The sequence below is a fragment of the Pristiophorus japonicus genome, chromosome 13 (genome assembly GCF_044704955.1).
Source record: "Pristiophorus japonicus isolate sPriJap1 chromosome 13, sPriJap1.hap1, whole genome shotgun sequence".
Classification (NCBI taxonomy): Eukaryota; Metazoa; Chordata; class Chondrichthyes; family Pristiophoridae; genus Pristiophorus; species Pristiophorus japonicus.
This window is the reverse complement of record NC_091989.1, coordinates 146,559,897-146,573,533: the sequence shown is the minus strand read 5'-3', so window position 1 is coordinate 146,573,533 and position 13,637 is coordinate 146,559,897. Positions and strand designations below refer to the sequence as shown.

General features: G+C 48.9%; 1 pseudogene; it reads left to right on the top strand.

The window, feature by feature from the left end:
- The first annotated feature begins 184 nt into the window (after positions 1 to 184).
- On the top strand, positions 185 to 363 carry LOC139279066 (U2 spliceosomal RNA; annotated as a pseudogene).
- Positions 364 to 13,637: the final 13,274 nt, after the last annotated feature.

The window sequence follows — 13,637 nt, the reverse complement described above, 5'->3', positions numbered from 1 at the left end:
TAAAACAACTCTAAATCAAAGATTGTGTTTTAGGAGCAGTGGATAAATGGTCTAATGAAGTATTCTATGAAGTGTTCCTTGTAGTAAATATAATTCCCCTCATTTAGAAATAGCTCTACACACACTGGGTAGTGAACTTAAATAGCAATGTTGCAGTAACATCTCCCACTTTATCCCAACATGCAACGCTTCTCGGCCTTTTGGCTAAGATCAAGTATAGTATCTGTTCTTATCAGTTTAATATCCCCTATGGGGACATGATATTGAATTGATTTTTGGACAGGGAGCTAGATCAGGGGCATGCCCCGTCCACTCCATGCACCGACCTGGTATTGCAATATTTCCAGGAACGGTGCAACTTCGCCTCTCGGCCTTTTGGCCTAAGATCAAACACATTGGCGCAAAGTGATCTTTGGCGTTAGAGTTGATCTGGAACGAAATTGGATTAAAAAAAAACAAATCAATATAAAATTACAGTGATTGTCCATGCTGGTCACAATTAAAGTGTAGTATGATGGTGTGGTTCACGAGTTACCGCTATGGATTGTCCCAGGCAATGGCCCAACGTTGTTCGGCAGGAACTGGCTTGAAAACAATCAGATGCGATTGGAACGATATCAAGGCGTTGTCGTCGGAGAAAGATACATGTGCCCAAGTACTGAGCAAGTTCCCCTCGCTGTTCGAACCAGGCATCGGCAACTTCACGGGAGCCAAGGTGCAGATGCAAATGGACTCGGATGCAAGATCCGTCCATCATAAAGCTCGGGGAGTTCCGTATATGATGAGGGAGAAGGTCGAAATTGAACTGGACAGACTTCAGCGTGAAGGGATCATATCACCGGTTGAATTTAATGAACGGGCCAGCCTCATTGTTCCTATGCTGAAAAGTGATGGCACAGTCAGAATCTATGGCGACTACAAGGCTACGATCTATAGGGTTTCGAAACAGGATCAGTACCCGTTACCGAAGGCTGATGACTTGTTTGCAACGCTAGCCATGGGGGAAGTCGTTCACCAAACTGGACTTGACATCAGCCTACATGACACAGGAGCTGGTTGAGATGTCAAAGAGACTTATGTGCATTAACACACATAAAAGACTTTATTTATCACAGGTGCCCTTTTGGAATTCGCTCGCCTGCAGCAATATTTCAGAGGAACATGGAGAGTCTACTGAAGTCCGTTCCCAGAACCGTCGTGTTCCAAGATGACATCCTGATCACAGGTCGTGACTCCGAGGAACATCTGAACAACCTGGAAGAGGTTCTACATCGTCTGGACAAGGTGGGACTCAGACTGAAACGCTCGAAGTGCGTCTTCATGGCACCAGAGGTCGAATTCTTGGGGAGGAAAATTGCTGTTGACGGCATCAGGCCCACGGACAAGAAAACCAAGGCATTCAATATTGCATCCAAGCTGCAGAATGTGACGGAGCTGCGTTCGTTCCTGGGTCTACTCAATTACTTTGGTAACTTCCTCCCTAAATTGAACACCTTATCCGCTGGAACTGGGACGACATCCAAGCACTTTCGTCCGTCGACGATGCCTCATGTGCCCAGGTTCTGAGCAGATTCCCATTGTTGTTCAAGCCAGGCATTGGAAATTTCTCGGGAGCAGAAGTGCAGATCCACTTGGTTCCCGGTACACGACGCACCCACCACAAGGCACGGGCTGTACCGTATATGATGCGAGAGAAAGTGGAAATTGAGCTGGACAGGCTGCAGTGAGAAGGCATCATCGCGCCGGTGGAATTCAATGAGTGGGCCAGTCTGATTGTCCTGGTACTCAAAGGTGACGGCACGGCCAGAATTTGTGGGGACTATAAAGTAACGATTAACCATTTTTCGCTACAGGACCAGTGCCCACTATCCAAGGCAGACAACCTATTTGCGACCCTGGCTGGAGGAAAGATGTTCACCAAGTTGGACTTGACCAATGCCTGCGTGACGCATGCGCTGGAGGAATCTTTGAAAGGTCTCACCTGCACCAATGCGCACAAAGGTCTGTTCATTTGGGATTCGTTCGGCCACGGCAATTTTCCAACGGAACATGGAGAGCCTGCGAAAGTCGGTTCCACGCATCGTGGTTTTCCAGGATGACATACTGATCACAGGTCGGGACACCATCGAACACTTGAAGAATCTGGAAGAGGTTCTTAGTCGGCTAGATCACGTGGGACTCAGGTTGAAACGCTCGAATTGTGTTTTCCTGGTGCCAGAGGTCGAGTTCTTGTGAAGAAGAATTGCAGCAGACAGCATCAGACCCACCGACGCCAAGATGGAGGCCATCAAGAACGCGCCGAGACCACAGAACGTGACGGCGTTGCGGTCGTTCCTGGGACTTCGCAACTATTTCGGTAATTTCCTACGTGGGTTAAGCTAGAACACCTACATGTGCTACTGCGCAAGGGAGACAACTGGGTATGGGGCAATTCTCAAGAGGCTGCTTTTGAGAAAGCCAGAAATCTGTTATGTTCAAACAAAGTGCTTGGTCTGTATAACCCATGCAAATGATTAGTGCTAGCTTGCGATGCGTCTTCATACGGGGTCGGGTGTGTGTTACAACAGGCCAACGAATCGGGGATTTTGCAACTGGTCGCTTATGCGTCCAGGAGTTTATCCAAGGCCGAAAGGGCCTACAGCATGATTGAAAAAGAAGCTCTGGCGTGCGTTTATGGGGTGAAAAAAATGCACCAGTATTTGTTTTGTCTCAAGTTTGAGCTAAAACTGACCATAAGCCGCTCATATCGCTATTCTCAGAGAGCAAAGGGATTAACACCAATGCCTCTGCCCGCATCCAAAGATGGGCGCTCAGCTGTCGGCATACAACGATGTAATCCGCCACAGACCGGGCCCAGAGAACTGCGCTGATGCTCTCAGTTGGCTACCATTGCCCACCACCAGGGTAGAAATGGCACAGCCTGCAGACTTGCTCATGGTGATGGATGCATTCGAAAACGAAAAGTCACCCGTTATGGCCCACCAGATCAGGACCTGGACCAGCCAGGATACTTTACTGTCCCTGGTAAAAAAAATTGTGTTCTCCATGGGAGCTGGTCCAGCGTCCCAGCGGAGATGCAGGAAGAGATTAAGCCATTCCACAGTCGCAAAGACGAAATGTCCTTACAGGCGGACTGTCTTTTGTGGGGTAATCGTGTTGTCTTGCCCAAGAAAGGCAGAGAAATGTTCATACGGGATCTACACAGCACCACCCAGGCATTGTAATGATGAAAGCCATACCCAGATCCCATATGTGGTGGCCCGGCATCGACTCAGATTTAGAGTCATGCGTGCGCCAATGCAACACTTGCTCTCAACTGAGCAATGCACCCAGAGAGGCACCGCTAAGTTTGTGGTCGTGGCCCTCCAAACCGTGGTTTAGGATCCACGTTGACTTTGCGGGCCCATTTCTAGGCAAAATGTTCTTGGTTGTTGTGGATGCTTATTCAAAATGGATTGAATGTGTAATAATGTCTGTAAGCACGTCCACCGCCACCATCGAAAGTCTACGAGCCATGTTTGCCACACACGGCCTGCCTGATGTCCTAGTCAGCGACAATGGGCCGTGTTTCACCACCAGTGCTGAATTCAAGGAATTCATGACCCGCAAAGGGATCAAACACGTCATGTCTGCCCCGTTCAAGCCCGCATCCAATGGCCAGGCAGAACGGGCAGTTCAGACCATCAAGCAAAGCTTGAAACGCGTGTCGGAAGGCTCCCTGCAGACCCGGTTGTCTCAAGTGCTGCTCAGCTACCGCACCAGACCCTACTCGCTCACCGGGGTTCCCTCAGCCAAACTGCCCATGAAAAGAGCGCTCAAAACAAGGCTCTCTCTTGTCCACCCTGATCTCCATGATCACGTCGAGGGCAGGCGGCATCAACAAAGCATGTACCATGATCGTGCAAACTTGTCACGCGATATTGAGGTCAATTACCCTATGTTTGTACTCAATTATGGACATGGTCCAAAATGGCTTGCTGGCACGGTCATAGCCAAAGAAGGGAGTAGGGTGTTTCAGGTCAAATTGGCCAATGGACTAACGTGCAGAAAGCATTTGGACCAAACCAAACTGCTGTTCACTAACAGCTACGAGCAACCCGAAGAGGACACACCAACTTCGACCCTCCAACACATACACAAGTGGCAACTGACATCATGGTTGACCACGTAGCCGAACTCACCGTCCCCAGCAGCCTGGCAAGGTCAGCTGCCCAGCAGCCCAGTGAAGAACCAACCAACTCACCCACACCTGGATTTGTACCGAGACGATTGACAAGGGAGCGAAAAGCCCCAGATCGTCTCACCCTGACTTTACGAGGTAGTGATGTTATGTATGTAACCCTTGGCAACCTGTATCACACCACCACCAGAGGGCCCACCTGTTGGAGTCTCAAGGGATCCCAGCATCCCTTGGGAGCACTGTATATAAGCAGGCCTCCCACACGGTACCTGCACTCTGGAGTCTAATTAAAGGAGCTAAGATCACACTCATTGCATACAGTACTCAGTTTCATCCTTTATTATGAGCATAATAATGGCCTTGAAGGAAACCTGGTTGCATGACACCTTCCCCCTTAATGAAGCTTCCCCGCCTGGCTATACCTTCCACTACTTGCTCTACCAAACTGCCGCAGTGGAGATATAGCTCTTATCACCAGATCACACCTTGGTCTGTCATTCTACTCCTCTGGCATTTTCTTCTCCTTTGAGCATTTTGCCTTGTTCCACACCTCTCACCTCTCATTTTAAATCATCGTTCCCTACTGCTCACCAAGTACCACGCCACGTTTCTCACCGAGATATCTTTACTGCTTTCCTCCCTCAGCCTCTGTACCGAGCGACTTCTCAATCTTGGTGATTTAAACCTCCATCTCAATTCAGTATGCTCTCTCTCCTGAGTTCACTGCTCTCCTATCCTCACTAAAGCTCTCCCTCCATATAAACTCTACTACCCTTCCTGAGCCGTCCTGAGAGGGTAACAAAATCAAAGAAGGCAACAAAACCATGCCACGGCAACCCAGGCAACTGATTGGTGGCGTATCTTGGAGTGAGGTCGAGCCCAGCAATGGGCCGGGGCCCAGGAGAAGTCAGCAAGCAGCGGCAAGGTCCAGAGATCGGCGAGCAGCGGGAGGCCCGGAGGTCGGGGAGGAGCGGGAGGCCCAGAGGTTGGGGAGGAGTGAGTCACCGGCGAGCAGTGGGATGAGCAGTGAGGCCCGTAGGTCGGCAATCAGCGGGAGGCCCAGAGGTCGGCGAGGAGCGGAGGTCGGGACCGGAAAGGCCAGGAGGTGGGAAGCGACGAGGAACGGAGGTCGAGGCCCATGAACAGCACAGATTGGACCAGCAGCGGGGTCGGGGTCCAGGGGAGGAGCAGCACAGACCAACAGCGAGATCGTGAGGCTGACACTGCAGCCTATGAAACCCAGGAAGAGAGGACCTGCGGGAAGGAGAAAGGAGGACAGTGTGTGTGTGTGTATGCACTAGACCCATGCAGTGGAACCTGGTCTCCAGTTGTCTTAGACCCCATTGCCACTGGACCAAGATGTTACTTTGCCAAACCTCTGTGGTAGCTGGTGTGCATTGGCCATATCATGTTAAAAGAATTCACGCACAGGCATCTTCGATCCTTCAAAATGAAGTTCGGGACCTGGAACGTCAGGACCCTCATGGACAACCCCAACAGCAATAGATTGGAACGCCGTACTGCTATCGTTGCCTGGGAGCTCAGATGTTTCGATGTTGACATCGTCACCCTAAGCAAGACCCGGCTGGCAGGGGAAGGCCAATTCAAGGAACAAGATGGTGGTTACACCTTCTTCTGAAAAGGTAAAGTAGAAGAAGATCGCCGCCTCCATTGGGTAGGCTTCACCATAATAAATGAACTAGTTGGCCATCTCAGAGACACCTCTTGCGGGATAAATGAACACCTCATGACTCTTTGGCTCACTCAAGCCCAGAACCAGTGCACTACGGTCTTCACCGCGTATGCCCCAACACTGGAAGCTACAGACGAGACCAAAAAAGAATTCTACTCTAGCCTCGAATCCCTGTCCCGAGTACGAACGGATGACAAGTTGATCCTCCTGGGCGAGTTGGAAAGGACCCAGACCTCTGGGGAGGTGATTGTTAGAGAGGGGGTAGAAAAAAACAACTCCAACAGTACCCTCCTGACAAAATGCTTAGAACATGGCCTTGTCATAACCAACACATTCCGTCAGAAAGTCAAGTATAAAGCTTCATGGCAGCACCCTCGCTCCAAGCACTGGCACCTGCTAGACTACGTCATCGTCCGAGTGAGGGACCGCAAGGACGTGCAGATCACTCGCGTCATGACAGGAGCTGACGGTTGCTGGATGGACCACCGCCTAATCTGCTCTGTCATAGCCATCAAGGTAGCCCCAAAACAGTGACAGCAACAGAAACAATGCCGCAGGAAAATCAATGCTGAAGCACTCCACGACCCTGCTAAGAAAGCTCTATTCAGCTAGTGCCTCACTGCCAACCTGATGACTCCCAGTGACCCAGAGATGCAGAATGACCACAGTGCCGGGTCTGCCCTCAAGGCCTCTATTATTAGCATGTGCAGAGACGCTCGGTCACTCGACCAGGAAATGCCAAAACTAGTTCGACGAGAATGACCAGGAGATCCAGGAGCTAATAAGCCGCAAGTCTGAAGGCTGAGGTCCAAGAAAAAACTCGCGACCTGGGTGAGGAAAGCATAGGAGATCCAGCAGTTATCCGACAACCATGACGTGCGTGGATTCTTCAGCGCAGTCAAGACTACCTACTGCCCAAGCACCCAAGGCCCTACCCCATTGCTGGCCAAGAATGAAGAGGTGCTCATCAAGGACAGAGAGGCAGTCACTGCCCGCTGGAAGGAGCACATCGAAGATGCTACTCAATTATCAAAATCCACGATGAGGCCTTGGATAATGTGGACCATTTTCCATACCTCGAGAGCCTACTGTCAATAAGGACAGACGTCGATGACGAAGTCCAACTCCGCCTTCAGTGTGCCAGCGCAGCCTTTGGTCACCTGAGGAAGAGAGTGTTTGAAGAGCAGGACCTTAAACCCGGCACCAAGCTCATAGTCTACAGAATAGTAGTGATATCTATGGTGTATGACATGATACAATGAACTCCGTACTGTGAACCAGTGACCAGGTGTAACCTGGTCAGTCTTTAATGGCTTCCAGAAGTGAAGATACAAAGGTGAAGTTCAGCTTATATAGCGGGCCCAGCATGAGTGTACCAATGACCCAAGGACCTCTGACGGTAGTGCCCTCTGGGCAGACCTTATCTACATACATTACATCATAGAAACATAGAAACATAGAAAATAGGTGCAGGAGCAGGCCATTCAGCCCCTCCAGCCTGCACCGCCATTCAATGAGTTCATAGCTGAACATGAAACTTCAGTACCCCATTCCTGCTTTCACGCCATACCCCTTGATCCCCCGAGTAGTAAGGACTTCATCTAACTCCCTTTTGAATATATTTAGTGAATTGGCCTCAACTACTTTCTGTGGTAGAGAATTCCACAGGTTCACCATTCTCTGGGTGAAGAAGTTTCTCCTCATCTCGGTCCTAAATGGCTTACCCCTTATCCTTAGACTGTGACCCCTGGTTCTGGACTTCCCCAACATTGGGAACATTCTTCCTGCATCCAACCTGTCCAAACCCGTCAGAATTTTAAACGTTTCTATGAGGTCCCCTCTCACTCTTCTGAACTCCAGTGAATACAAGCCCAGTTGATCCAGTCTTTCTTGATAGGTTAGTCCCACCATCCCGGGAATCAGTCTGGTGAATCTTCGCTGCACTCCCTCAATAGCAAGAATGTCCTTCCTCAAGTTAGGAGACCAAAACTGTACACAATACTCCAGGTGTGGCCTCACCAAGGCCCTGTACAACTGTAGCAACACCTCCCTGCCCCTGTACTCAAATCCCCTCGCTATGAAGGCCAACATGCCATTTGCTTTCTTAACCGCCTGCTGTACCTGCATGCCAACCTTCAATGACTGATGTACCATGACACCCAGGTCTCGTTGCACCTCCCCTTTTCCTAATCTGTCACCATTCAGATAATAGTCTATCTCTCTGTTTTTACCACCAAAGTGGATAACCTCACATTTATCCACATTATACTTCATCTGCCACGCATTTGCCCACTCACCGAACCTATCCAAGTCACTCTGCAGCCTCATAGCATCCTCCTCGCAGCTCACACTGCCACCCAACTTAGTGTCATCCGCAAATTTGGAGATACTACATTTAATCCTCTCGTCTAAATCATTAATGTACAGTGTAAACAGCTGGGGCCCCAGCACAGAACCTTGCGGTACCCCACTCGTCACTGCCTGCCATTCTGAAAAGTACCCATTTACTCCTATTCTTTGCTTCCTGTCTGACAACCAGTTCTCAATCCACGTCAGCACACTACCCCCAATCCCATGTGCTTTAACTTTGCACATTAATCTCTTGTGTGGGACCTTGTCGAAAGCCTTCTGAAAGTCTAAATATACCACATCAACTGGTTCTCCTGTGTCCACTTTACTGGAAACATCCTCAAAAAATTCCAGAAGATTTGTCAAGCATGATCTCCCTTTCACAAATCCATGCTGACTTGGACCTATCATGTCACCATTTTCCAAATGCGCTGCTATGACATCCTTAATAATTGATTCCATCATTTTACCCACTACTGAGGTCAGGCTGACCGGTCTATAATTCCCTGCTTTCTCTCTCCCTCCTTTTTTAAAAAGTGGGGTTACATTGGCTACCCTCCACTCGATAGGAACTGATCCAGAGTCAATGGAATGTTGGAAAATGACTGTCAATGCATCCGCTATTTCCAAGGCCACCTCCTTAAGTACTCTGGGATGCAGTCCATCAGGCCCTGGGGATTTATCGGCCTTCAATCCCATCAAATTCCCCAACACAATTTCCCGACTAATAAAGATTTCCCTCAGTTCCTCCTCCTTACTAGACCCTCTGACCCCTTTTATATCCGGAAGGTTGTTTGTGTCCTCCTTAGTGAATACTGAACCAAAGTACTTGTTCAATTGGTCTGCCATTTCTTTGTTCCCCGTTATGACTTCCCCTGATTCTGACTGCAGGGGACCTACGTTTGTCTTTACTAACCTTTTTCTCTTTACATACCTATCGAAACTTTTGCAATCCGCCTTAATGTTCCCTGCAAGCTTCTTCTCGTACTCCATTTTCCCTGCCCTAATCAAACCCTTTGTCCTCCTCTGCTGAGTTCTAAATTTCTCCCAGTCCCCAGGTTCGCTGCTATTTCTGGCCAATTTGTATGCCACTTCCTTGGCTTTAATACTATCCCTGATTTCCCTCGATAGCCACGGTTGAGCCACCTTCCCTTTTTTATTTTTACGCCAGACAGGAATGTACAATTGTTGTAATTCATCCATGCGGTCTCTAAATGTCTGCCATTGCCCATCCACAGTCAACCCCTTAAGTATCATTCGCCAATCTATCTTAGCCAATTCACGCCTCATACCTTCAAAGTTACCCTTCTTTAAGTTCTGGACCATGGTCTCTGAATTAACTGTTTCATTCTCCATCCTAATGCAGAATTCCACCATATTATGGTCACTCTTCCCCAAGGGGCCTCGCACAATGAGATTGTTAATTAATCCTCTCTCATTACGCAACACCCAGTCTAAGATGGTCTCCCCCCCTAGTTGGTTCCTCGACATATTGGTCTCGAAAACCATCCCTTATGCATTCCAGGAAATCCTCCTCCACCGTATTGCTTCCAGTTTGGCTAGCCCAATCTATGTGCATATTAAAGTCACCCATTATAACTGCTGCACCTTTATTGCATGCACTCCTAATTTCCTGTTTGATGCCCTCCCCAACATCACTACTACTGTTTGGAGGTCTGTACACAACTCCCACTAATGTTTTTTGCCCTTTAGTGTTCTGCAGCTCTACCCATATAGATTCCACATCATCCAAGCTAATGTCTTTCCTAACTATTGCATTAATCTCCTCTTTAACCAGCAATGCTACCCCACCTCCTTTTCCTTTTATTCTATCCTTCCTGAATACTGAATACCCCTGGATGTTGAGTTCCCAGCCCTGATCATCCTGGAGCCACGTCTCCGTAATCCCAATCACATCATATTTGTTAACATCTATTTGCACAGTTAATTCATCCACCTTATTGCGGATACTCCTTGCATTAAGACACAAAGCCTTCAGGCTTGCTTTTTTAACACCCTTTGTCCTTTGTCACATCATTCCCCCCCAGTTGTTGGCACAAGTCCATATTACAAGTTCAGATGGTCTGGAGCCCTTCGCTCCCTGGTTGACCATCTCAGTACAATCCCAGTGCTTTTCGAATCTCTCACGACTTGGGGCTGGGCGTTGACCACAGTGGGTTCTTCTGATGGCTGGATGTGAGTTGGTTGGTCATCTAAGCTCGCGGTGTCTTCTTCCAACTGTTCCGGTTCGTCAGTGTGTCTTAGCTTGATTTGATCAGTGTGTTTCCTGCACATCTGCTCATTCTTGAGCTTAACCATACACACCCAGTTACCCTCCTTATCCGTAACATTGCCCGGGAGCCACTTGGGCCCTTGACCATGGTTAAGTACATACACTGGGTCATTTACAGATATGTTGCGTGACACTGCGGTGCGGTCGTGATACCACTGCTGGCGTTGACGTTGGGTTTCGACATGATCGTTAAGGTCAGGACAGACTAGAGAGAGCTTGGTTTTGAGGCCTCTCTTCATCAATAGTTCCGCAGGCGGGACCCCGGTGAGCATGTGTGGCCTTGTCCTTTAACTGAGCAGTATGCGTGACAAGCGTGTCTGCAAGGAATCGTGAGTTACGCGTTTCAGGCTCTGCTTGATGACTTGAACTGTCCGCTCCGCTTGACCATTGGTTGCGGGTTTGAACAGGGCTGACCTCACATGTTTTATGCCATTGCATTTCATGAACTCTTGAAACTCCAGCTTCGTGAAACACGGTCCGTTGTCGCTGACAATGATGTCTGGCAGACCATGTGTGGCAAACATGGCTCTCAGGTTCTCAGTGGTGGCAGTGGAAGTACTGGATGATATGATCGCACATTCTATCCATTTGGAGTATGCATCCACCACCACAAAAAACAAAGTCGATGTGGATTCTAGTCCACGGTTTGGATGGCCATGACCACAGACTGAGCGAAGCTTCCTTTGGAGCATTGCTTAACTGCATGCAAGAACTGCATGCAAATGCTGCACTGATGCATGCATGACTCTAAATCTGAGTCAATGCCAGGCCAGCAAACATGGGACCTGGCGATGTCCTTCATCATGACAATACCGGAATAAGTACTATGTAACTCCTGTACAAATCTCGCCCTGCCTTTCTTGGGCATTACAACACGATTACCCTACAGTAAACTGTCGAACTGGATGGAAAGCTCATCTTTGCGATGGCTGTACGTTTTGGTTTCATCACCCATTTCCTTGGGGATGGTCGACCAGTTCCCATTAAGAACACAACGTTTTACAACCGATAGGGTCCGATCCTGGTTGGTCCAGGTCTTAACTTGTTGAGCAGTGACAGGCAACCCTTCACTCTCAAAGGCATCCATGACCATGAGTAGCTCTGCAGGCATTGGCGTTTCTACCTCTGGTGTGGGCAACGGTAACCGGCTCAATGCATCAGCGCAGTTGTCGGTGCCTGGTCTATGGTGAATGACATAATCATAGGCAGATAATGTCAGCACCCACCTCTGGATGCTGGATGACACATTGGTATTGATATCTTTGTGTTCCGAGAACAACGATATAAGCTGCTTGGGATTGGTTTCCAGCTCGAAGCGAAGCCCAAACAGGTAATGGTGCATTTTTTTTAACCCCATAAACACATGCAAAGCCTCTTTCTCTACCATGCCTTGCTTCGAGACGCGTATGCAACTGGTTGTAGTTTGCCTGACTCAATGGCTTGCTGGAGTACGCAGCCGACCCCATAGGACGATGCATCACAGGCCAAAACTAGATGCTTGCATGGGTCATACAGTACCAGTAGCTTGTGGGAACACAACAGATTTCTAGCCTTCTCAAAGGCTCTGTCTTGAAGTTCACCCCATACCCAGTCATCTCCTTTCCTGAGCAGCTTGTGCAAAGGCTCTAATACTGTGCTCAACTTGGGTAAGAAGTTACCGAAGTAGTTGAGAAGACCCAGGAACGAACGCAGCTCTGTTACATTCTAGAGCCTGGGTGCATTTGTGATGGCCTCTGTTTTCGCATCTGTAGGCCTGATTCCGTTTGCAGCAACCTTTCATCCAAGGAATTCGACCTCTGGTGCCATGAAAATGCACTTCGAACGTTTCAGCCTGAGTCCTACTCTGTCCAGACGATGCAGAAACTCTTCTAGATTGTGCAGATGCTCGGCATCACGACCTGTGACTGGGATGTCGTCTTGGAATACCACGGTCCTGGGGATGGATTTCAATAGGCTCTCCATGTTTCTCTGCAATATGGCTACCGCCGAACGAATGCCAAAAGGGCACCTGTTGTAAATAAACGGTCCTTTGTGCGTGTTGATGCACGTAAGTTTCTTTGATGATTCAACCAGTTCCTGTGTCATGTAGGCCGATGTTAGATCCAATTTGGTGAACAATTTTCCCCCGGCTAGCATTACAAACAGCTTTCGGTAGCGGGTACTGATCTTGTTTCGAAACTTGGTTGATCGTGACCTTGTAGTCACCACAAATCCTGACCGTACCATCGCTCTTTAACGCCAGAACAATGGGACTGGCCCATTCATTAAATTCAACCGGTGAGATGACCCCCTCGCATTGTAGCCTGTCCAATTCGAGCTCGACCTTTTCTCTCATCATGTGCGGGACCGCCCTGGCTTTGTGATTGATGGGCCTTGCGTCTGGGCCTAGGTGAATCTGCACCTTGGCTCCCTTGAAGCTGCCAATTCCCGGTTCATACAATGAGTGAAATTTGTTCAGCACTTGAGCACAAAAATCATCATCCGCTGATGACAAAGCTTTGATATCGTACCATTTCCATTTTATTTTCTCGAGCCAACTCCTGCCAAATAACAATGGGCCATTGCCCGGGATAATCCATAATGGTAGATAATGAACTGCTCCCTTGTACGACACTCTTACTGCTGCACTACCGATCACTGGTTTGAGCTCTTTGGTATAAGTACGCAACTTTGCATTTATCGGACTCAGTTTGAGCCTCGCTGCCTTGGCCTCCCACAGCTTTTCAAAAGTCCTCTGGCTCATTATCGATTGACTCACACCCGTGTCCAATTCCATGGATACCGGCACGCGGTTTAATTTTACCTCCATCATTATCGGTTGGCTCCTTGTTAGGAACGCACATACGCTATACACTTTCTCCTCGGAGCTCTCAAATGTCTCCGGCTGCATCGCCAGATCCACGCTGAATTGATTATCATCCATGTCCATGTGGTGTATCGCAGCTCGCTTGCTCCACTGCGGACACGTCCGCTGAAGATGCTCCGTCTTCGCACACCCTCTGCATACATACTGCCTGAAGTGGCACTGATGGGGTCGGTAATTGCCCCCGCAATGCCAACAAGTTGAGCTCGGATTTGCGCCCGATGGCGGGCTTTGAGCGGCTCCCATTCTCGCATACGCA